This window comes from Fukomys damarensis, unplaced genomic scaffold (genome assembly GCF_012274545.1).
Source record: "Fukomys damarensis isolate Sample0158 unplaced genomic scaffold, DMR_v1.0_HiC HiC_scaffold_38, whole genome shotgun sequence".
Classification (NCBI taxonomy): domain Eukaryota; kingdom Metazoa; phylum Chordata; class Mammalia; order Rodentia; family Bathyergidae; genus Fukomys; species Fukomys damarensis.
The window spans coordinates 4,530,005-4,555,492 of NW_022900950.1; positions in this window are offsets into that span (position 1 = coordinate 4,530,005).

The window sequence follows — 25,488 nt, forward strand, 5'->3', positions numbered from 1 at the left end:
GAGAATATATATATATATATATATATATATATATATATGTACAAGAAATTCCAAGAATGAAACAAATTATATTACAAACCATTCTTGTATCTACATAGAGTCATATGAAATGAATTCTTACCAAAAACAGCTGAATAAGGGGATGACATTTGAAATTATTTTTTTAAAATAGTCTAATAAATGTGAAGGAAAGCATTCTGGGACAAGTGAGAGCCTAATTAAAGGTTACACTCATGGAAAAATGTAGAATGTATATAGGAGCACATACTATTAGAAACAGAAAAACTGAATGTGTGTGTTTGTGGGTGTGTGTGGATTTAAGGTAGGTCTGGTAGGATTTGACATAAAAGTAGGTTGGAAAGAGATTTCTACGGATTTTTTAAATAATATGTAGTAAGGAAATTGAACATTATTTGACGGGAATAAGAAAAGATTGGGTTTTAAAATTTTATATCTACTTTTATCAAAGCCCTGTATATAGTTAAAAGAAAAAAAAAATAATGCAAAGTCCCATTCTTCCGAGCACAGAATTCTGCTTCTGGGAATCAATCATTTCTTAATTTATCTACTTCTTCTAGTATTTAACAGAGTAATTTTACATATTTTTTACTGCTGATTTATAATTTTCAATGTAAATTTTCATAGAAAGAATGTAAATAGTATACCTACACCCACCGTAATTAACTTTTATAATTGTTTTTGTTTTAACTGTGCATATTTGTTGGGTAAAGTATGAATATTCGATACGTACATATGATGGATAATGACTAAATCTGCAATTTTAGTTAGCATTTTCATCATTTTAAACATTCTCTACTCTGTGTCCACCACTGTAGAATATAACTTGTCATGACACAATTTTTGCCATTAAATGAGGAGCATTCATAGAAAAATAGGAGGAAAGCAAGAAAGAAATGGACCTGGATCACTGAAGAATCTCAGGAATCATCTCTCCTGCCGGCCTGGACCTCTCACCTCTGGCACGTGACATGAGCACCAAAAAATTCTAGCTTATTTAAATTTTATTACAGATTCTTTTAGCTAAAGAAACATACACTAGGTATGGTAGGCAATATCACTAACCGTAGTGACTTTATTTCCTTCCTTCCTTCCTTCTTTCTTTCCATCTATTTCCTTTTCTTTCTGTCTTTCTTGTGTGTTGAAGACTGAACTCTGGACGTCTTGCATACTAACCACTGCTCTGCCACTGAATTAGATGCCCACTCCCTTACCCTAGTGATATTTCCGGATGTTCTGTGCAGTCTTGGACCCTCTACTCTTTGAGTTTATGTATATTACATTTACAAACACACACACACACACACACGCACACCCTAAGTGTGAAGGTACAAGGTAGACCAAAGCTTCATTAGAACTATATAGGCGAGGGTCAGTTATTATGCCTCACGGGATTGGTGAGTGTTATTTACTGAAAAAAAATGCTATCTTGGCCAAGGTCTTTTAAGTTTTTCCAAGAAAGCTTAATCTGGACAGGATTTTCTCCATCATCCTGGAACTATGTTCACATAATGATACTGTTTTTAAAACTATTGCATTTTAATAAATGTATATTCATCACCCAATTTTCATACCCTTGGATATACACATATTCATTGTTCATTTCTACTGGATGTAAAGTTTAAAAGGGCCACCTGTTTGCAAAGAAAAAAGAATGTTAACTCAAGTTTGGGCTGAGGCCAAGTTTTACAAGTGACAAACTTGCTGGCAGCATATTTAGCAGCAGAAAGTACATCCTAGTGCAGCAGAGAACTGCCACATCTATCTTTAGTATGAATACTCAGTGACTGTGCTGTCTATAGATACAGTAGCTAGGAAAAAAAAGGAGGGCAATCTGAAAAAGTGCAGGATAGTATGGGAAATCATGTTACATCAAACAAATATTTGGCGAGATAGTTTCAGAGGTTGAAGCAATTTACAAAAATCCAAATCATACTAATCACAGGAAAGGCTTCAGCAGTTATAAAGTATGATTATTTACAGTGTGAAAGCCATGTGTAATTTGAGGCCTGTAAAGACACAGGAAGATAAGGCATTAAAGCAAGTGCACAAAGCATGAGACAAAATATACTTCAGGTTACATAAATTTAAAACACTAGCTTGTGCCAAATGATTAAAATAATAAAAGTGAAGCAATTGAGATGTAAAGGCAATGGTGAGAGCACTTAGTGAAAGCAGTGGGGCATGCACTTTCCCAGTCAAGGGTGCGTAGCAGTCTTGGTCCTGAGAGAGAAGGCGTAAGTTAATCTCTTTTGTAAGCATTTGTAGCTATTAATTTAATTAGCAAAGGCAGTGTAGCATGAATCATCCTAGTGCAATCACAAAATATTAATAAGGATTTTGAAATCATAACCTTGAACCCACATATTGGAGACTGTTCTCCAAGTTATAGTGAGCTAGGGAAGACTTATTAAGAAAATAGAATAATACAGGAAACTTTCTCCTGGTTCTGTGGGGTTTCAAGAAGAATTTACAACTTAAATTTTCCTTCTCCGATTACATTACATAGGTCTTTTTGTCTGACTTAGATAATGAAAACTGGATATGGTTTTTCTAATCAAATTCTATGAGTTCTAGGGACTCCTTCAGTATCACAGTTTTAATTGTACTGTTCCTTAGAAGACCCATGGATTTGCCAACATAACTGTCTTCAGGGAAATTGTATTGGATACCTTTCAAAGGCTAGTAATGGTCCTTTTGTTAGCTTGCTAGAAGGGTAACTGTTCTGTGATAACAAGAAATGTATGGCTTTGACTTAGAGGCTGCATTCTGTCCCCACAGGGTTCCTACTCAGGCCACTCCATTTCAATTTAATAAAAAGTTGTATTTCAGATGTTTCTGAAAGTCAGGTTCCACCAAGATCACCTAGCATTTTACGAACTTTCTAACAACTTTTTCCTTTGGCAAAATGCTTTAATGGGATATTGAATCTTACCTTTGAAAAGAACACTGTGATGAAGCTTTAATGTTGTCTCATTTTAACAAAGATGCATTAGAAAAAAATTAAAACCTCTCAAGTCTTTGTTTTGTTCCCTTTTTATTCTTTTCTAAGAAAAGAATGAAATTCAACAATATTCTAGTTTTTACAAATTAAAACAGTAATTTGCTCCTTTTTTTTCCCTCTAACTACCACTATGAGAATGATGTTTTTGCATTTTCTAAGAAGATTTGAAGCTACAAATTGGTTTTGTAAGACATTTGTGAGCTGATTAAGCACGAGGTCAAGGAAGAAAAAGAACAAGGTCAAGGATGTTAAATGCCCAGAGGAAAATGTTAGTCAAGGAAAATGGGGAGCAACCATTAGAATAGCAGAGATGGTTATTTAAAAAACCCAAACTCATTGCATTCCCTAGAAAGATTTAGGAAATTTTCTCTGGACAAAAACACGTGTGCTTGTGTGTGTGCCTCCTCATCCCTAACTGTATGCTTAAATAAGACCTACACTCATAAGAACTAACTCCCCTGGCTTCAATTTTTGCCTGCTATCAACATACAAGTATAAGAAAAGAAAAAAACAGAGGAAAACAATTCAATAGTTTTCAAGTAGTCATTTGGATAAAAATCTGTCAATTGAATTTTTGAAATTCTAAAGTCAAAATAAAATTCTTTTCAAGAGTTATATCAGACCATTTACAGTATTAGTAAAGTACAGTAAGAAGAATTCTTGCACTAATAACATCTATATCACTTAAGAAAATAGTTGAAAGGAAAATAATTGGTCTCTTTCTTAGATCTAAGGAATCTGAAACTTTGTATGTAGAGCCCAGTGGTTGTATTTTAAGAAGCTTTCAAATAGTTCCAATACATTTTAAAATTGGAGAAGCTGTACTTTACTATTTCATGTGATGTATGTATAAGACATCACTCCAATAAAATTTTCCTTTTCTTCCATTTCTCCTGGTAACTATTATAAATATAATAATATTTCTGTAGTGAAGAAATAGATTTAGGACTAAAATATCTTTTAAATGCTCTTATTTTTCTATTAGCAATTTTTTTTTCGGTTCACAGCTTCCACACATTAACCAGAAAACATATAACAAAAGAGGAGGGAAAACTTAACACTCAGAGCTAAATTACAAACATTTTTAGGCATTTTCTAGATGCATCTCTAGATGCATTTATGCATATATAATCAGGATACATAATGCTCTATGGGAAGCATTTTATTGTTTGCCAAAATATGAGTTGTATTTTTGTTCATTGAACTTTTACCAGATTATGTATAAAGTGAGGGACATGGAACACTTACAATATCAGTGGCATACAATGTGAGTGTGTGTGTGTGTGTGTGTGTTACATCGGGGTGCTACCTCCCTGTGGCTGTGCTTTCTATGAACCTTCTTATATTGAGTCTCTGGCTGAAAGATCAACCCTTGGCTCGAATTTGTTATTTTCACAGCCACAGACTGATTTACACAACCAGCATAAAGCTTTGCCCAGAAGTAGTTCCAGCACTTCCAACCCTGTCTAACCAGGTAGAGCACATCTCAGGGCCATGGCTGCCAGTGGAGTCAGGCAATATCTTGCCTGACAGAGCAGAGCAGGGAGTCACAGGGCCTCACATGAGACCGTCACAGGGGACAAGCTCAGGCTTAGGAACAATAACCCAATCTGTCGCAGGTATTTGACCTTTTCCTTTGTTTTTTTCCTGGCAGACCTACAATCGCTATTGTTTTAGCTCTCAGTAACAGAGCTATTATATAATGTTACTTCAGTTCCTTCTCCACCCTAGTTTCCTTCTCTCAGGATTTTCATTCGAGCTTCCAAGGGCTAAATCTCTCTCTACTTCTTCACCACCAAATCACTGCTCTCTTTTTTCAGACTTTCCTCTTCCCAGGCCAAGTCAGTCCCTCAGTTAAATGCTTTTAGACATTCCATTCATATGCTGCTTTTCAATAGTGAATAATGATTATAAAATTGGTTATGGTGAATAGTTTTATTATTTTCATGTTTTACTTCAGAAAGTAATTTCCAGGTTCCATAACGATAGGGACAAGGCTGATTTGTCTCACCGGTGCATCTCTACATGAGGCATGAGTGTAGTTGGGAGTCCATAGATGTTTAATGAAGGACTGAATGCTTGTTTCTGTTTTTTTTTGTTGTTGTTGTTTTTTGGGGCAGGGTCTCACTATGTAGTTGAGACTGACCTGGAACTCACTACGTAGCCCAGGCTGGTCTCGAACTCACAGCAATACTTCTGCCTCAGCCTCCTCAGTGCCGGGATTACAGGCATGCGCCACAACGCCCAGCTGTTTTTTGTGTTTTCTTCTCCCTTATTCTTTTTTGGTGTGAAAATTTGAGAGATACACAATGTGTTTTCTTCCATAATTTTATAATTTTGAATAGAAAAATTGCATCAGTATTTATTTATTAGCTTCATGTCTGAAGCAATATGTTGCATTTTTTTGTATAAAAGACAAGAGAAGCATGTTAGCATATCTCCTTCTCCAATCATCTTTCAAGATGTTTATTAATCTTTTGCTATTTTTATGTCACAGTATTTTTTCAAGATTTTAAATCTATATTCTGTATTACACATATAACTACTAAATATTTTGGACTAAGTTCTTGGTTTACAGATATTTAATGCTTAGTGTTTGTGCTTTATAACACATGTACTTATTTATGTCTTTTAGTTTTGTAAATCTCTGGGTTTCAACTGGGTTATATTAATAAATAGAATTTGGTGTTAAGGGTATTTATAGGATGGAACTACTGATTTCTCATATTTATGACATTATCTTCCTGTGAATTTTATAATTGAACTATAATATTGTAAGTATGGAAGAAAATTGAAGCATATTTGTTTCCATTCAAATTATCTATGCATTTTTCTTTTCTTAATTTGTTCTTCTTAAAATGCTTCATATCTTTAAAGCTAATGTAGAGGTCTTTTTTTTTAAATCTCAGCCTTTTCTTCTAATACCTGCCTACTTGGTGTAGAGTGAATTCCCGAGTGTTATATTTGATCCAAAGTGCCCCTTCCATGCCTTTTGAGTTTTGAATTATTAGTAACTGCTGTTAGGATGAAAACCAAAATCTTCAGAATGGTCTGTGCATGATCTAATCTTGATCTAACTCTCTTGTCCAAACTTGCCAACAGCAAAAATAAACATCTCTGTCCTTTTTGCTTAAACCAGAAGAGATATATTACTTTTTAGGCAGGAGATTTTTTTTTTTTTTTTTTGGTTGTCAAAATGAGCAGGGTCCACCTTCTGGCATTATAGTGGGCCAAGGCTGGATGCTTATGGTCTTCCCCCTGCTTATCAGAGACATTTCTCTTGTTCCAACCAACATTTGAATATTTTGCCAGTGGTTTATATAAATGACAAGCCTGTCTTAATTAAGTCCAAGGTGTTCAATGAGGTTGAAATTTCCTAAACCAATAAAGCTGTCTCTCATTACACTCTTTCAACATTATTCAGGCACAACAGTCTGCCAGCACAGCACACAGGAAATAAATAGATCAAAGGTCGTTGTTCTTTTGGTGAAGTGATATGTAATCAAATCCTAGCCTCGATGTCTCTGACCAATCTTTTGAAGTTAAGAAGTTGTAAAGCCCTCAAAAAATAGGGTTCAGATTGCATTAAATCTGTATAACCATTTTGGCAGTATGGCCATTTTCACTATGTTGACTCTTCCTACCCCAAAGAAGGGTGTCTTTCCATTTTCTGATATCCTCTTCAGATTCCTTTTTCAGAGAACTGTAGTTTTCCATGTAAAGGTCTTTTGCTTCCTTCATTAGACTGATTCCTAGGTATTTCATTTTTTGAACACTGTTGTGAAAGGTGTTGTTTCCCTAACTTCTCTGTCAGTGAGTGTAATTTGTGTACAGAAAGGCTATTGATTTTTGAGTGTGGACTTTGTATCCAGCTACACTACTGAATTTGGTGGCATATCTCATAGAATTAGAGAAAACAATCCTAAAATTCATTTGAAATGTGAAGAGACCCAGAATAGCAAACATTTAAAAATCAAAGCTGTTTCTCTGGTTCAAAACTTTAGCACTAAGGCGAAGGCCTGGACAGTTGACACTCCATGAGTACCAGGTGTATATGTGTGTTTGTTGGTGTAGGATGCATTTGTGTGCTATTAAAACAAATAGCTGCCTCAGTTAAGTACTGAAAACTTCACCTTAGATGGCAAAGACAAGGAAGGACATTTTATCTAATGGAACCCACAATCTGGAAGTCATGTCGTCCCAGCTGCAGCTCCACTTATCCACCTCTCCTGCCAGCTCTTCCCTCTTTGGCCCGCAGGTTGTTTTGTATTGCATTGTTTTGTTTCCTCAAGCTGTCTTTTCTCATGAGTGTAACATGGTTGTAAGCAGAAAATGAGGCGATAAACTTACTTGTTTACAATAATACAATAGAAAACTCTTCCATTCGATTTTGTCCACATTGGTTGAAGTGCCCACATCAGTAACAATGATCAGAAAACAATAGGCATTGGTTCAGGCTGGCGAAAGAACCCGGATGCTCATGATAGATTTAAAACTAAAACAGATCCCTCCCTGGAGTCGAACATGAGCTTCCTCAGAGCGTCACAGACTCCTTGGGAGTAGATTTGGCCCTGGAAGACAAGCAGAGTTTTAGAGTGGATGTGTTGCTGTGAATGCAATAGTTATCTTCTTAGGAGAAACTATGTCTCATTTGAGACCACTCAGAGAAGAAGTAGATCAGAATATTATTTTGTAATACAGAAAATACTTAAGAGTGTGGCTGAAAACTCAGCCTCGCCGCCGGCACTATCCTGGATTCTACATTTCAATCCATTGCTCACTTGCTTAATGAGTTTGGCCACGTTACTCTCCTGTAAAATAGGGACCCAATACCACTCACTACATAGGGCTTTCTTTGCTTTGACTGTGAAAATGAGATGATTCATTAGCCTGGCAGTTAAAGTTGATTTTATTTTGCTTATTTTTTTCCTTAAATTTTAGGAACATCATTGGAATAAATTGTCTCTTGATCATATTTTAATAAATTTCTTACAACATTTTAATTACTTCTCTGATTAATTCAACTCTGACTATAGAACATATTTCTTTCTCTTTAATTTAAATCTGAAATACTTTTAGTGCTTTATTTGTTCTATTCTCCTTCAGAAACATAATCTCTGTGTTGTACTCTATCATATGTGTTTCAGTCTTGTCATGTTGCTTTTAATAATTCATCTTTTTATCTTTTTACTTCTGGTATCTTGATATTCTCAGTCCTATTCTACACATAACTCACTTATTTTTGTGTGTTGTCAATTTCACTCCTTTTTGCTTCTACTTTGTTCTTTTGGTTGAGAAATGGTTTTGTTTTGCATTTCCATCTCTTTTCTGACAGCTTCTTGAAATTTTCTTCTGTTGTCTTAACATCTCACTGTTGAAACTACAGTTCATTAAATCAATGTTCTTTATTGTTTCTTGACATGGAATCATTTAATACTCTTCTTTTTTATTTTGGAGGTAAATGGTTTCCCAAAATGGTCTTTATCTGTGTTTTCTCTATACAGTTTCTTTTATAATTTCTTATTTATTTATCTGTATTCCCTGTTAAATTGCTTTCATTTGCTTCCTACTTACACGTTTAACTATGAGAATAATAAAGATCTGTTTTTGGCTTCTAATTAACATGAATGACCTGTTTTGGTTTTATTTTGCTAATTTCTAAAACCTGCTTTTGAATGTGGAGAGTTAAGGACTAGATATGTATGCCTAACTTCCTTTTCTTTTCTTCTTTCATGCTGTTTTCTTTACTTACTCATTCTGCACCAGGCACTACTCAATCTAATGTGATGAATACTGTTTTGTTAAGTTTTTCCTGTAACGTTCAGGACAAGATTACTTGGTCATTACGGTATATATTTCTGAGGACTTATTTATGTTTCAAGTGTTTATCTTCAATTATGTATCAATTTTATTTATGATTGTTGTTGCCATATAATAAAGCACCACTACACTTTTCACCTTTATGTTTGCCCTTCTCTTAACTTCTGCTGGGTCAAAATGGGACAGCATGAGAAAATGTTCAATTTTAATATATCTCATATGAGTATTGGATTTTTTTAGCAGTCAAAATAAATGTTAGGACATTTAGAGTATTTTTTTTCCAGGTTTCATTTATTTTATTTATTTCCAAAATTATTCATAGTGTGATAGTTACAAGTGTTCAGCAAAAGAAAAGAAAATGCTGACCAAAACCTTGATTAGTGGGATTTCATCACATCATCAATATTATTGTTACTAAATGATACATAGTTCAGATGAGGGTAGAATAGATCATCTATGAAATGATGTTATTGATAACATCTCTTCATTTGCCTGGTTTTATCCTCATCACTGGAAGATTACATAACAGATCTAACAGGAAATTAGAATATTTTCTGGAAAAATTGAACTGTCCAAGAGAATATACACACAGGTATTAAATTTTATAATACATTGACAAAACACCTAGATATCTATTAAGTAATAAATAGATATCTGGTAAATATATATAATATACTGTTAAGTATATATAATAGATATCTGTTAAGTAATAAAAAAATTAAGCTTAGCCTTCATATAAAGAATTCTCAATGCATCACACACACACACATATATATATTTGAATTATGAGTATTTTTTGAGGAAAGCCTTCAATATAAGAGGAAAAGCTGCCAAAGAAATAAATGATACAGCTGAGTGTAATGGTACACACCTATAATCTCAGGAGTCTAAGAGGTTTAGATGGCAGGATTACAAGTTCAAGATTGGCCTGGGCAATTTAATGTGTTAGCAAGAACTTGTCTCAAAATAAGACATTTAAAAAATGGCTGGGGATGTAGGTCAGTGTGTAAGCTCTAGTTTCAAACTCCAGTACTGTGGAAAGGAAGCAAAGAAGGAGGGAAGGAAGAAAGAAGGAAGGAAGGAGGGAGGGAGGGAAGCAAGCAAGGAAGGAAGGAAGGAAGGAAAGGAAGACTGATGGCATTTTTGAAACTCGCTAGTAGCTACATAGTGTTCAATCAATATCTTTTAACGTATATATTGAAAATACATTCACTTGTATATTTTATATATCTCACATTTAAAAACAGTTTGGAGACAGAAAGAAGGGCAAAATATCATAATTCACACATCATCTTTTCTGTGTCAGTAGGACAGTGATTCCTAGGCATAGTTACTAGGCAGTGAGGCTGCAGAAGAAAATAAGTAGCCATTTCATCTTCTGTTCTGGAGCGGGGGAGAAAGAAGAGAATCGAGCCTGGCATTCCATTTCTAGGTTATAGCATCCACCACAAGGGCCCATCGCAAGTTTGAAACCTGCAACCAAGAAAAACAGACATTTTAACCGCTCCTGTATTCTTGTGAATTTGGTAACAGATCATGACATCATTAATTGTTATCTTTGCCTACAATATTTGTGTTAGTTTGATTTCTGACACCATAACAACTACAAAGGATACTGTGCTTATAAAGAGGAAAGGTTGATTTTGGCTCAAAGTCTTAGAGGTTCCAGTCCATGGTTGGTTGTCTTCATTGCTTTTAGGCCTGCGGTAAGTTACACAGAGTGAGGGGAGCACAGAGTGGAGCTGAAATGGCAAATTTTCTGTTCCCTTGATATGGCTTGTAGTCTCGAGTCTGGGAGGATGGAAAGCACACCAGAAGCCATGGAAACAAAATGAAAGTAAAACTTTATTGAATGCCAGCAGCCCAGTCTGCTTTGGCACATGGGAGACTGGCCCCGTCCAGCGCTCTGAATAGGAGGATATACTGTTTGGTCAGGGCAGGGTTACAGACAAGGCACATTTGACATTCATTCATTGGTTACAGAATTTGAATATTTGTTAGCAGGCGGGCTCAGTTGTGGCTTATACATAATATTAGCAGCAAGCCTACTGAGTAGTTTAAAACATGAGGTTAGTGCTTCATTTACATTCCAGCAGAATGACAAAGCTACTTAGAGACAAGATGTTCCTGAGATGTGGAAGTTGGCTCAGATATGTCCAGTTGTGTGAAGAAAAAAAATTTCAAATAGGGAATTTCTCTGTAGTGTGTCCAGTTTGAACCATGGAGACAAAATTCCCTTTTCAGAGCATCCCATTTACTTCATGGCCTGCACAAGAAAGAGATGAAGAAGGGGAGTTGGGGATCCAACAATCCTCCTCAAGGCATTCCCCTCAATAAGGAGAAGACTGCCTACTAGGTCTTAATTCTTCCAAGTTTCTACCACCTTTCAATAGCACCAAGCAAAGTTGGAGACTAAGCCTTTGACACATGTGCTTTTGGGTGACCTTTAAGATCCAAATTGTATACTTATCCTTTAGAGCCACCTCTACTTGAGGTAAGAATACTTAGCTCCCAAGGCCTAGTGCCTACTTCAAAGTCTCTGTGGACTCTGCTTAATCTAAACTATCATACTGGGTTTGAATTTCACTCTGCTTTTTTGTGATAGCATTTCATTTTTTAAAATATGTTTTAGAATGTTTTATTTTCTGTTATGTTTTAAGATAATTTCTGCACAACAGCTTTCCCGCTATAATTCAAGATCTGTAGTCATTTTTTTTCTGCTTATCTCTTCTTAAGCACATTGCAATGGATTTGGAACATAGTAAATGATCTTTTAAAATTTGTTTCAACAATTTTTTGACCAGAACTTTGGCTTATATTTACAGATTCTTCTTTGGAAGTTCATGTAAAAAAAAAAAAATTGAACTGTTTGAAATGTTTCTGTAAACACCAAGGTTAAATTTATCTACTGAGGTTCTTTGTTCCTATTTTTTTCCTTTTAAAAATATGTCTATCCTTGCATAATTCCAAGCACTTTTTAGTTACTGAAGAGACTCTGCACGGGAGTAGGTGATTTACAAAAGGTATTGTCAGTTTTATTCATCTTTTTTGCTGGGTCTTCGGGTGGCTTGGCTTTATCAAATAGATACCTGCTGAACAGGGTTTCATGGAGTTCTCTACTGACAGAAAAGTCAGTGACATTATGTAGTGACTGTGTCTATAGATGATAAATAATGCCAGACTCCGTGCTGCCTTTGTGTGTCTTTTTTGAACAGAGACTAACCTTTATAGCTATAAGTTACAATATCCCACTGTCTACTGAGCAGCTAACAATAGAATTGGCCCCCTGTGTTTAGCTGAGCTAACCAAAATTTTGAAGTTCAGAGGAAAGAGATGGGGTTTCCCACTTTATTGCTGCTCTCCCTTTCTCTCCTTCCCTTTCTTAAATGGTACAGGTAGTTACATCTTGGAGATCTCTGGCTTGTTACATGTTATGGAACATTCATTCAACGCCCTGGTTAAAGTAAATACAATCCTATGTAACACTTTCCCAATCCCTTCTGATTAAATATTGCTCTGGAGTCTGGCTAAATGAGAGCAGGGGACTTGTAAAGCTGCTTCAGTTTAATTGTTGTTGGCATGTTTTATTTAGTTTTTTTTTTTTTTTTTTTTTTTTTTTTTCTATTGGGGACCTTGACAGGATGTTTTTCTTCCCTGTTGTTTTATTAGCAGCAAGACCATCTTGAATTTCCAGTCTTGGGAGGAGTGTTTACATTATTCTGAGAGTCAGATTCCCTCCTCTAAATTCACTGGTCTAAAAGAAAATAAAAATCAGTATTGGAAAGGCTTGGTGAGGGCGACAGAGCACCAGAGGCCATCCTCTAATTTTTATTTATTTATTTATATTTATTTATTTTTTTGAGACAGGGTCTCACTATGTAGTTGAGAATGACCTGGAACTCACTATGTAGTCCAGGCTGGTTTTAAACTCACAGTGATCCTCCTGCCTCAGCTCCCGAGTGCTGGGATTACAGGAGTGTAACACCATGCCCAGCTTAATCCTATAACTTTTAAGTGCCACAGACTTCTAAGGAAAAAAATTTGGAAGATTTTGCAGGTGAAGACTGCATTGCAGATTATTTGTGCTAGAATTAGTTTTATCTTATCAGATATATAAGATTAAAATTTTTCTTTGTTTAAATAATTTATTAGTTTATATCTAAAGGTATAGTTTCTTTTTTTTGACAGTTACAAAAAATGTTTCCAACAAAATAAAAGGACTCTATCTAGTACGTATGCACTCCATTAAAATAAGAAAATTTAAGGTATTGTGACAACATTAAATAAAAACACTTACATCTTCCAAGTCAGGATTCAGTTAAGCCGAAATACAAAGCTGCCAAATGACCAGAATATTTAAAGTAATAGTGCATTAGGAGTCTCTTCAGTCTGCTTAACTATGGAAGGCTATTATATGAATATTCACATGCACAAATACATGTACATGTGTGCATGCAATTTCCTAGCAATTCTCATGTAGTGTGCCTGTGCTTTTGGAAGTTGTAACACCTGGGAAGATATCGTATGCCTCTTAAAGTAATTCTCTACTCCCCAATTATTAAAAGTTTACCACTCCCCTCTTTCTCCACAGTGCTAAATTCCTTTCTTAGAGATAGTTCAGAATTCCAATGGGAGAGACACGAAAATGTATGGAGAGAGATGGGGAAATATAGGGTCAGAGAAAAAGAGAGAGAGACATCTTCAAAATCTCAACGATCTAGTTTACATTTATTAAGAATAAAGACATCCTCTTATACAGCTATATTGTCCATAACAAAATCAGGAAATATAAATATATGTATTGCTGATATGTGTTGTACAGTTAGGTAGTTTTTTCTCTCTCATTATCTCAATAAGATCTTTCATAATAAATAATAACAATTATTATTAAAGTCCAGAATCATGAAGTACATTTATTAGCCATGTCTCTTTAGTGTTCCTTAGTTTGGAACAGCCAAGTTATTTTGTAGACTGTTTTGTGGTGTGGATGTTTCCGATGTTCTTCATGATTTGATTAACATTGTTATAGCTTGTGTTTAGATGTCCCCTAAAGCCTCATGAGAATGAGGTGGAGCTTTTTCAGAGATGGCTGGATCCAGAATGTACGACTTTGGAACTGATTCATGGCACAGTGCTAGGCTCAAGGGTACTTGGATTATGGGTGTGAGTACTACTCACTCTAAGTAGTCTGGTTAAGATATAGGGATAGAAAGCTGTGGCCAGCTGTTTTGTTGCTTTACTACTTTCAGTTCCCCATGAACTGTTACCTCTCTGCCATGTACCACCCTGCCTTGGGGCCTTCCAATTGTGGACTGAAACCTCTGCAAGATGTGAGCTAAATAAACCTTTTTCTCCTTTAATTTTGGGTGTCAGGGATTTTGTCTTAACAATGAGAAAAGTAATTAAGACAAAGATTATATTGTTTTGGAGAGAAATAGAGTAAAAGTGATGTCAAGTCTTTCTCAATGCATTATATTAGAGGGTATCCGGTGTTGGGTTGCCCTACTGTTATTTATGTTCATTGTGATTACTTAAAAATGGTACCTATCAAGTTTGAAAGTGCTATTTCATCTTACATATTTTATTTTACAGATTCAGTACCTATGTACCTTGCAATCGCCTTTTAATAGCTGACCTTTAAAGGGCCTTGATGGTCAAATTCAACCAGATGAAACATTAGAGTATTAAAATCTCATTATTGAAATTAAAGAAAAAGTACATAAAATATGCTTCTCAATCAACTCTTTGCTAGGTAATACAGCTCTTCAAAATTCTACCTGCCATGTAAGGATCAAACTAATTATTTACTATTCCAGGGACAGCTTCATTTTATGGAATATATTCTTCAACCATGTGCCCAATGACCCTTTGGAAATCTAATTACAATCAAGTATCATGATGAGCAACAATAGAAACCTTAATGTTTGTTTCTCATTAATTTTTATATCCTTCTCTTTTAAATTTATTTCATGGGTTAAGGCATCTACCTGTCTGTGTGCCTAGTTCCTCCTTGGAAGAAAATTTGAGCAAGCCCTAGGTCTTCTCTGGTTACTGTTACAAAATAGAAATCCTTATGATCACTTTAAGTCACAGAATAGTCTCATTCCAGTACTGGTACGTATGGTGCTCTATAGTAATCACAGCTATAAGAATAGGTCAAAGGAGTCTACTCTACTCCTGTGTTCTTCAGGTTGGGCTGTCTCAAGTTGAACAAACAATAGGAATCCACTCTGTAACTGCCTCCTTGCTTTCCTAGCACTTGTAGTCTTTGTCTTTCACCCTGTTTGCCACAATCATTTGTTATGCTCCTGCATTGAGTAGTACAGTTTAAATGAGACAGAAGTGCAGATTGTAAACATTTTCCCTGAAGGAACATTTTTGTAGTGACCTAGGATCCATTGTACTTGGCGTTTGGTGCTATGTGTAGCTTATTATATGGTTGTAGGTATCTTCGTGATTTCTTTATAAACACCCATGATGAAGACTCTCTATTTGTACCTTATCATTATAACCATATTTTTGTTTCTTTGTATGTGTGTGTGTGTGTGTGTGTGTGTGTGTGTGTGTGTGTGTTGCTACTGGGGATTGATCCAAAGGAAGCTAAGTTATACATCAGCCTTTTGTAGTTTTTTTCTTTTTTTCAGTACCAGGGATTGAACACAGGATTTTGCAATGAGTGACATACCAAGCCCATTTTAGTTTTTCAAAAATTAATTAATGATTTAGAGACAGGGATTTGATAAATCAATGACATTGGGATTAAATTTACCATCCTCCTACCCCGGCCTCCTGAGTATCTGGGCTTATTGGTGCATGACTAGATAAAACGTGTCTACTTTTTGGATCTTCTGTGTCATGCCTGAATCTGGTTCTATCTCAGCAATGTAGTGTTCATCTTTCTTTTGTGAACATCTATCAAGTTTTTCACATTGAAAAGCCAGTCATACATCTTATGTAGAACTGAAAGTGAGAAAATAAACTAAATAGCATGTATTTGCTTCTGCTGAGTATAATTTCTGAATTTTATTTGAGTTAAATGGGAACTATATTGCTACCCGCCTACCACCTACCCACCTACCATTCACATCTATTAACTTTCTGGAGACAGATAACCATCTTAGACTTTGAATTGCTTTCATAATTTTTAAATACAATATACTTGACCAAAAGATAATAAAAAACAAGACCTTATGAGAAAACAAAAGAAGAAACAATACCCCTCAAAAAAAATTTTTTTCCCAGAGGAACTCTAGGTATACTCTTCAACCATGTACCCAGTGACTCTTTGGACTTCAAAATAATTATATTTACTATGTTCACAGACACAAAGGACAATTGTACTGAAATTTTTATTAAAAATGAAAATATAGAAATTATAAAAAGTAAACACACATGGTACCCAAATATTTGTCAGTAGCCTTTTCCTTAGTAAAACGACCATATGTGGTACCTTGAAGAAATGATAGCTCCAAGGGATGGGACAGGAAATACACAAGATGAGTCTAGATCATCTTATACTACATGAAATAAAGAGGTCTCAAAAGCAAACACACACAATGGTAGGAATATTTCAAAGATTTGATACTGGAGCCCAATAAAATAGGTCCCAACAGAATCACTGGAACAGTTTGAGCAACAAAATAAATAAAATGTTATTTGATTTAAACTCAAAGTCTAAAATAAATATTTTTACACCACACTGATACAAGTATATGATATCTGACTTTATCATCTATTGTAACACCTTTTACCTATCACATCTGTCATACAGATATGTTTTCTTTCTTATTACTCATCTTGTTAATTTTGGTTTATTTTCCTCTTTAATCTTGTCTTACTGCCCTACTTTAGTGTCACCTCCATTATTTTGGGCATTTTGTTAGCTCTCTGCTACGTGTACACCATCTAAACAGTGCATAGCCTATAATGTGATCTCAATAAGTATTTGTTGAACTTATGAACAAATTAACCAATAAGTTTTGCATCTTATATCAGACGACTCTATTGAGTTTTTAGTAGTCTTTTATTACATCTTCTCTTGGTTTGTGCTTTGCGTCTGGACTCCATTTTATCATATTATTTTCTTTATATTTTTGTTGGCATGGAAATAAGTACTAATTATTTTTCTTTCATTTGTAATATTTGTGGAGGTTGTTTGCAGAGCTTTAGAACTTAAAAGTTGGAATGAGACAGTTATTTAAAGTGTGTCTTTTCCTGATTTTTTTTAAATGAAGCTTTTAATTGAGTTTCTTAGATACATGAGGAAGTATATTTTTAATATTATATATACATCTACAATTAAGTAGAGGACAATTCAGACCCTGAGAGCATATAAAAGAAATACAGTAATTCCTTGGTTCCTGAATTCTTCTGTTTGCAAACACCTTGGTTTGCAAACAAAGCATGGGGAAAATTTGCTTCACTTTGCAAACTCTACATTGGGTGACAAATAAACTCAAAGTCATCTTTCCCACACCGCCACAAAGGCAGCCATCTTCCTCAATATTGTAAAACAAACTAAGTTCATAAAGTAAGATACCACTATAGTTCATGATACATATGTGGCCATGTTTATTTGAAATACAATTATCTTCATTATTCTCCAATATTAATATATGTCGTTTTATTATTTCTAAAAGGTGATTTGCTTATTTTAAATACATGATAATAAATCTACTGAGTTGGACCCTGAATATATATGTATGTATGTAAGCATATTAAAAAAGTGTGTTACCACTTGATAGGTGTGATTATATCAAATAAATAAAAAAAGCTACTCAAGAATGATAAGCTGCTAAAATCAAATGGATAAAATTCCAATTATTTTAGTTAAATTTATGGCTCCATGAAGAATAGAAAATCAATAAAGTTAATATGAGCTATATAGATATACGTGTGTGCTACAGGTGATGAATAGTGTGTTCAAATGAATATTTCCAATAACTTGTAAAAGAAGGAGTAATGGAAGGTCGTCACTTCACACTAAAAAACAATACAATATAGATTGTTAAATATAATTATAGCAACTTCAAAATCTCTTTGTTCTTTAAATGTTCTGCCTGGAGAAAAGTTGGGAGCCTGTCTCAGTTCCAACAATAGCTATACAGTGCTGGTAACTGCTTTATGTGCACCCATACATGGGGAACTGTCAAAACCATCAAAGCTTCAAAAATTTTACTCCTACTCATCCTATTATTCTGTTTAATCTTTTGTTTTAATAATTTTTATTCTTATGAGAGCCATAAATGCATGTGGTTTAGAAGTCTACTAGTACTACAAAGCTATAATAGAACATTAAAATGCTATTACCTCACTTGTCTCACTCTTCCTGTGACTTTCTACAGCCAAAAGCTTCACCTTTTCAAAAAGAATATTTTTTCTACTTTTTCCACTTTTAAAATTATAGCTTTTACTGACATTTCTTGAAGTATGAAATTAACGGCTAACTACATTGTATGAAAGATAAAGATAATCACTTCTAATTATGATTCGTGCTTCTTTCCCTCATCTTTGTAAACTAATGTTTCTAATTAAGTCAACATTTTATTGCATAAAATATTGTGTTTTATAATATATCGTGACGTGCTCTGATTGCATTGCTTTCTGTTTTTTGCATAGATAAAAATTGCTTTAAAAGAAGTATACATTTGGATAATGGGCATATAGCTCAGTGGTAGGGCACTTGAGTAGCCTGTGCAGTCTCTGAATCCCCTCAACAAGACTATTTTTGGATGTGCCTGCAAGATAATTTCCCAAGCATACCAAATTGAATGTGAACTTTTTAATATATGATTTTTCTTGGTTATTTTCTCTCATTGCTGAGACAAAATGCTCAACATCCAAAGTTAAAGGAGGAAAGGTTTATTTCACTTCACAGTTTGTAGAGGTTTCAGTCTATAGTTAGCTGGCGCCCAGGTAGGGTGGCATGGCAGAGGGGAATGGCAGAGAAGAAACAGTGCGTTATATGACAGGCAGAAGACTGCAAACAGCAGCAGCAGATGCAGGCTTGCTTTTCCCTTTTAACGCAAACAGACTACAAACCTTTTAGGTAGTGCCACCCACACCCAGCATGGGACTTTTCTGTCTTCATCAAATCCATCCAGCCATATCCCAACCTATGCTAATTCCAATGAGTGAACTAATTTAGTACCACATTCTTAATCTCATATCACACACCCTAAATCCAGCCAACCTGAAATGCTCCACCTATGAGCTCATGGACTTCAGGGAACATCTAAGATTCAAGCCATAAAAAGATTTATCACATAGTGCGACATTTCAGGCAAACGATAGTGTTTCTATAAGACGTCTTATTCTTTGGATCCAATAGGGACAGTTTGAACTGGAAGATAGCTCCAGAACCATTATGCTGAATTGTATATTCCATTCTACACTTCTCTGTGTCACTCACTTATGGTGTGCAGACTATATCTTATGTCTTTTCATCTTTAAATTATCATACATTATGGGCCAGGGATTTAGCTTAGTGGTGCCAGCAAGTTCCTGAGTTTGATCCCTAGTACAAAAAAAAAAGTAAAAAGTAAATTATCATAATTTAGAAGTATGTCGTGATGGCTAACTGTGGGGTCAACATGAATAAGAAATGCATAGCTGATTTGTTTAGCACAGTTCTGGGAGTATCTGGATGATGGATTTATTGACGAGGGATGAAAGACCCTAGGTGTGGGTGGAACCAGCAAGTAGGCTTGTAGCCTGGATAGAATAAAACGGGAAAGAAAAAGGAAGCCTCTACTAATCACCAAGTCTTATATGGGCTATTATTCATTTTATAGCTGCCTTCACCTCACCATTTATCACAGTATCACATTTTCTTTCCCTATTTACTTCATTACACTTACCACTATCTGACTTACTTTTCTCTATTGCATTAACACTTTCTTTGAAAGCAAAGAATTTATTTTTTTATTTTTTGCATAGGGAGGACTACTTGGTTCATTTGCTTACTTACTACTTATTTAGAGGGTTAATGACTATAGATACAGTATTTTGAATTTACCTATTTTATATGATATTTTAAGAGTTGTACTTTTGTTCTCTTTGGAAAATGAAAAAGTAATCATTACTAATTATTAAATTGTAATTTGTATATACTTTATCAATGGTGATATAGTGAAAGTTACAAATACTGCATTTTATTTTAAAAATATTATTTGAATGTAGTCAACATATACATATTGTACTAGGAAATGATAATGGCTTCCAGGAATCATGATATAACAGGGGAATTACCGGTTACCAAGAAGTTTATAAGTGTAGAAAAAGAGAAATACATACATGAATACCCAGAATACAGTATAAGGCAGAGGATACATATGAAAATGGGATGATAGAATGTAGTGGCCTTTAGAAGTAAAGTCTACTTTATATGATTTACAATTGCTAAATTTCACCAAAATTTATGTTTGCTACACAAATATATTTCACTTCATAGTTCTCTATTTCACTGTTTTAAATTGGTACGCAAATAAAAATTTGAAATGGTTACTTAGTATGCTAGAATTTATGTACTTTGAATTCTCTTTCTTTGTATTTATAATTACAATATTTTAAATTTAGTGTTTACATTCAGGGATGCTAGAATTTATGCCCAGAATGAGTTGTGACACCTTGTTCTTGAAAATGAACACATTTCTGAGTCCATAAGTGTCCTGGATTCCAATATAACTGGACATTATTCAAGTTAACCTCTGAAGGAAAACACTTCATCATAGAATGAGTAAAAAGTATTGATTTGAAGCCTATATATATATACATATATATAATATATAATATGATATAATATATTATAATAAATATAATAACTCAGCAGTAACTACAACAACCACTTAGAATTTAGACCAACAAGAGTTTTTTATGAAAAGGTATTTATTTCACACATCATTTAGAATTGCTTTAGTAGGTGATAAATAGCAAGCTGACTTTTATTGGATTGTATTTATTGTTTTGTTTTGTTTTGTTTTGAGACAGATCTGGAACTCACTATGTAGCCCGGGCTGGTCTTGAGCTCACAGAATTCTTCCCACCTCAGCCTCCTGAGTGCTGGGATTACAGGTGTGTGCCACCACACCTGGCTAGATTATATTTATTGTTTAAAAATTCCCTGTGGATAATACACACAAGTACTCCTCACCATCCATTGCCTATACCAGGGTAATTGTTCCCTCCAAAGGATCCTTCATAAACCATTGAACAGTGCAAGTAAAGAAGAGAGAGGCCAAATCATGAAAATATTTTGAAAACTTTAATATCTGGTAAGTAGAGAGCAATATTAAAAGATAAAACATTGAATTATTTTCAGTATCTGTTGAGAGGTAATGGAAGCTTATAAACAGGATTGTACTTAGAGCAGAGACTTTAAATATGTATCTGATAGGATCTATGCCCTTAAATAGAGAGAAATACTGAACAAGAGAGACGGCAGAAGGGGCTTCTGTCAGAAGGCAGTTACTGTGAGGAATGGGTAGAAATGAAAGTAAATAAAGGTAATAATAGCAATGGACAGAAACTAAACTATCAATGCTAAAAAGGAATAGAAAGTCAATATAAGGAAGAAGAGGGATATGGATTATCTATAAATAAATGATGGCATTATATATGATGTTGCTTCATCTTAAACATTTACACAATTTATCGGTGAGGCACATATTTTGATCTCTGTACATCTAGATTTCAACAGGCTGTGTGACATTTCTCATGGCAATTTTCTGAGTAAGATAGAAAAATGAAGCAGGGTCCTTTCTGCATCAAATTTGGAATGTGAAGATTTACTACTTGCCAGAATGGTAGATAAGTATTTCAACACGATATTAGAAAAATATTTTTTGTGAGGAATCAAACTTTTTTTCTACATTTTAATAACAAAAATATTTTAGGTGAAGGTAATTGAGTTAATAACTTAAAACTTGCAACCCCCCCCCTACTATTTTAAGGTAAAAATCCAAATATGTCATCTGTAGAAAGTAATGTAAAGGTACCTAGAAATTCTGAAAGTTTGGTCAATAAATTATCTAATAAGCTCTTCTTATCAATATGTATGGCATAATGAAAATCAAAATCTGTAAAAAGAATAACATTAATTCTAAACTCAAAATGAAATGAAGTTAGCAGAAAAAAATGGATGTTTTGAGTTTTTTCAAAGTGTTCTGCCTAACTTATAATCACTTGGGCTATATGTTTGGCCAATAGATCTAATGTCTGTGTATAGGAGAAATTAATTCTCTGCCAATGCACAAACCAACTCATGCTTATGATAGCTTTCAAAGACTCTGAGAGGAGAGAGCTACATGTTATTGACATCATCATTAGTTACTCAGGAATGGCTCAGCTAAGGCTGTCATTATGTGAGTCTGCACAAATAGACCAGTGACCTGTGAATTTTTCCAAATTAAACTGCATGTAACTGACTCTTTGTACTACCATGGACTTCTATTTCTGTCACCATGCTGGTTACCATAGCTGGGAGATTTCAACAGTTCATATTACTTTCCATTCAGTACTCATTTATATGGATACAATATATGCTTTCAAAATCTGTTTGTGAGAATCAGAGCTGTGGCACACATATTTTATTTAGCATACTGGATCGGTACTTTAGAATACACAGATTAAAAATGGTACCCTTCATTTTTAAGGGTATGTAAGTCTATTTGAAATGAAAAATATGTGGAGAATGCTGCAACTCTGGGGAGATAGTGACAGAAAGAATAATATTGGAGTTCAGGTATAAAACAGACAATCTCTGACATATCACATGCAGTAGATGGTAATTGACAAGTCTATTTTATACTTTTACTTTAATGTAGAGGAAAGCTTGAAATTAATTGATAATTGTCTTGTTATCCCCTTAAACTTTGCACACGGAATAGCTGCAGTGTGAGAATCAGTACTAAATATCTGTCTTACTGCTTCTCCAGTAAACTTACTCAACTTCTCTCTAATTTATATAATTTTTAAATACTAATTTTATTTCCTTTTAAATTCTTTGATTGCTTTTGTCACATTTTTATTTTCTTTACTACTTCTCCAAAACTTCTTATTACTTTGCCCTGGAATTTCAATCTTTTTGCACCTTAAATATGTGGATAGACTTGAGTTTCCTAGGGTTAAAACCCCCTTGCTCTCAACTTTCCATGGGCACTTGTATTGACTTTTATAACTACTGCCTATGTTGCTGTTTCCTAAATCTTATATCTAACATAAGCCTTGCTATTGAGCAGTAATTTTATGAAATTAATTATTTACTTAAATGTTTGACAAGTACCTCAAAATCTGTATGTCCACAAGAAACCTACATTTTTTTACATTCTACAAATTCATTCTTATAGAATTTAAATTTCATAATAGAAGATATACAGTATCACCAGTTGTCCCATGGAGAAAGCAGTATTTATTTATTAAAAATCATCATCTCATAAACTTTCCACATATACTCTTCCATCAATTTTTGGACACTGATTCTCATACATACTTTAAATCAGTTTTGCTTCCATGTCTCCAGTGACACTGCTTTTGAATTGTGATTCACTCTTCTTTGATAGTGATGTGAAATCCTTTGCTTCTGTCATAACCCATGTCCACTCTGAGTCTTCCTTTCTTAGTAGCAACGAAATGATCTTTGCAATCTCTGTAGATGTTTTATTGTGTCACTCCATAACCACTCTCAAACTGAAACCTTCATGATGGAGACTACTTCTCATAAGCCATAGAGTCCAAGATCTGGAATTCAGGCAAATCAATCATCCCTCATTCCTTTTATCTTTCACCCACTTCTATACTTGTTATCTCTACAAGCTAAAGACTAGTTATCTGAGGTACTACATTATACATGCTATGGTAGTGCATATTTTATTGTGTCTGTCACTGATTCTTCTCTTTTCTGTCTGGTAAACTCTGTTGACAAGAAAGCCATTTCCTTGAAGCCTTCTATCTTAGCCATCTGGACAGATTTCAATTTTTATTGTCCTCGTTATGTACCATATACATATTATGATACAGAATTTATTGCTGGAGTACTACGAAGTGAGATTTTCCCAGCATTTTTACCTAGTGCTTTACTGGCATACAGTAAGATCTCTTTTATATTTTTTTCAACATGGGAAATAATTAATTCAATAGTATCATTTTTTTCTTAGCAAAATAAGCTACCAAAACAAATGTCAAACTTAGAATATCTATGACATTGAAATTGCAACCAAGGTAAAGCATTTCTCACACTACACACACACACACACACACACACACACACTGTGTGTGTGTGTATTATGCCTGTGCATACATACAAGTACATATGATTATTTCTGCACTTTATAATTCATTATATTATATGAAAACATTATTTTTATTCAAATTTATGTCAGCTGCTTCCAAATACTAGAGAAATCAGACTTTTAAACACAGGGCCTGTTGAGGAGGAGGGATGCAATGATATTGTGCTAGAGATTCAATGAGTAAGCCAGCTGATGCTCACTATTCAGCAAGAGAACCACTCTTGAAGAGGGTTGTGAATTAGGCTGGCTGACACTCAACAATTCTGTGGGGGGAAAAGATTTAGCTAAGAGGGAGTAAAGGACTGCGCACTGTTAGAAGACTTAATGTAACAGATGTCCCATTGTTTGCAATTGAGTCACTACAATCAAGTCTGTTTTTAACCCATTTTAAAGACTTGTGTATACTGATGTTTCAAAAATTCGCCTCTAATCCCAGAGAACCCAGAAACACTGTAGTATTTTTGTGCTGAACAGCTGAGTTATAGTCCTGAGCCAAACAAGTTTTAAGGGGCTCCGTAATTAAAAAAAAAAATCTGGAATATTTTATTTCTCTGTTAGGTAAATTTCCTAGGGAAAGAATGTGGAAGAGCAGAGTAAGAAAATAAAATATTCATTAGTGGTCAGCAATTTCCATGTTAATAAAACTAAAATAACAACAAATTATGATGACCTTAATAACTGAGAATAAACATGACTTCAGTGATTGCATGATTGTACAATTCATCTGTCGTATAATAAGTGCAAAATAGTTTGGCGAGATCAAATTCTGACATGTTCCATTGACAGGAGGGTGTATCTTCCTCTATTTGGATAAAATCAAGGTATTTCTTTGGTTCAGTAAGAAGATGTACTGACAGCCTATGCATGGCTTGGGATATTATTGCTAAATTTCTAGTTATTCTTTTCATCTGTATCTTAAAAGTTTATTATTTTGTGGGGAGCCAATCCATTTTATTGAAATACTTGTTTGTGGGGATAAAAAAGAGCTTAAAGAAGACAATGAGACCCAAGGGACACAGCCTGGCTAGGATCTCTCTTGTCTCTCAATCACTGAAAGCAGTATTGAAATTATTTTTGAAAATTATTTTAAAACAACTAGTATAATTAAATATAATATGTACTCACTCATTTATTCATTCAGGCCTCTTCTCCTGAAATGTTTGGTAGAGTTAAGTACTAGCTCTTTCCTTTTCTGTAACCACTACACAGTTTTTTCTGTTAATGTAATGACACCAAACATCTCAGTGGATTATTTGTTATCTTCAATTATAAGATGAATATTTGTTATACTCAATTACAAGAAACAGGGTCTTCAGGAAGTGGGCTATTGACATTGCATTAACAACGAGATTTTTTTCC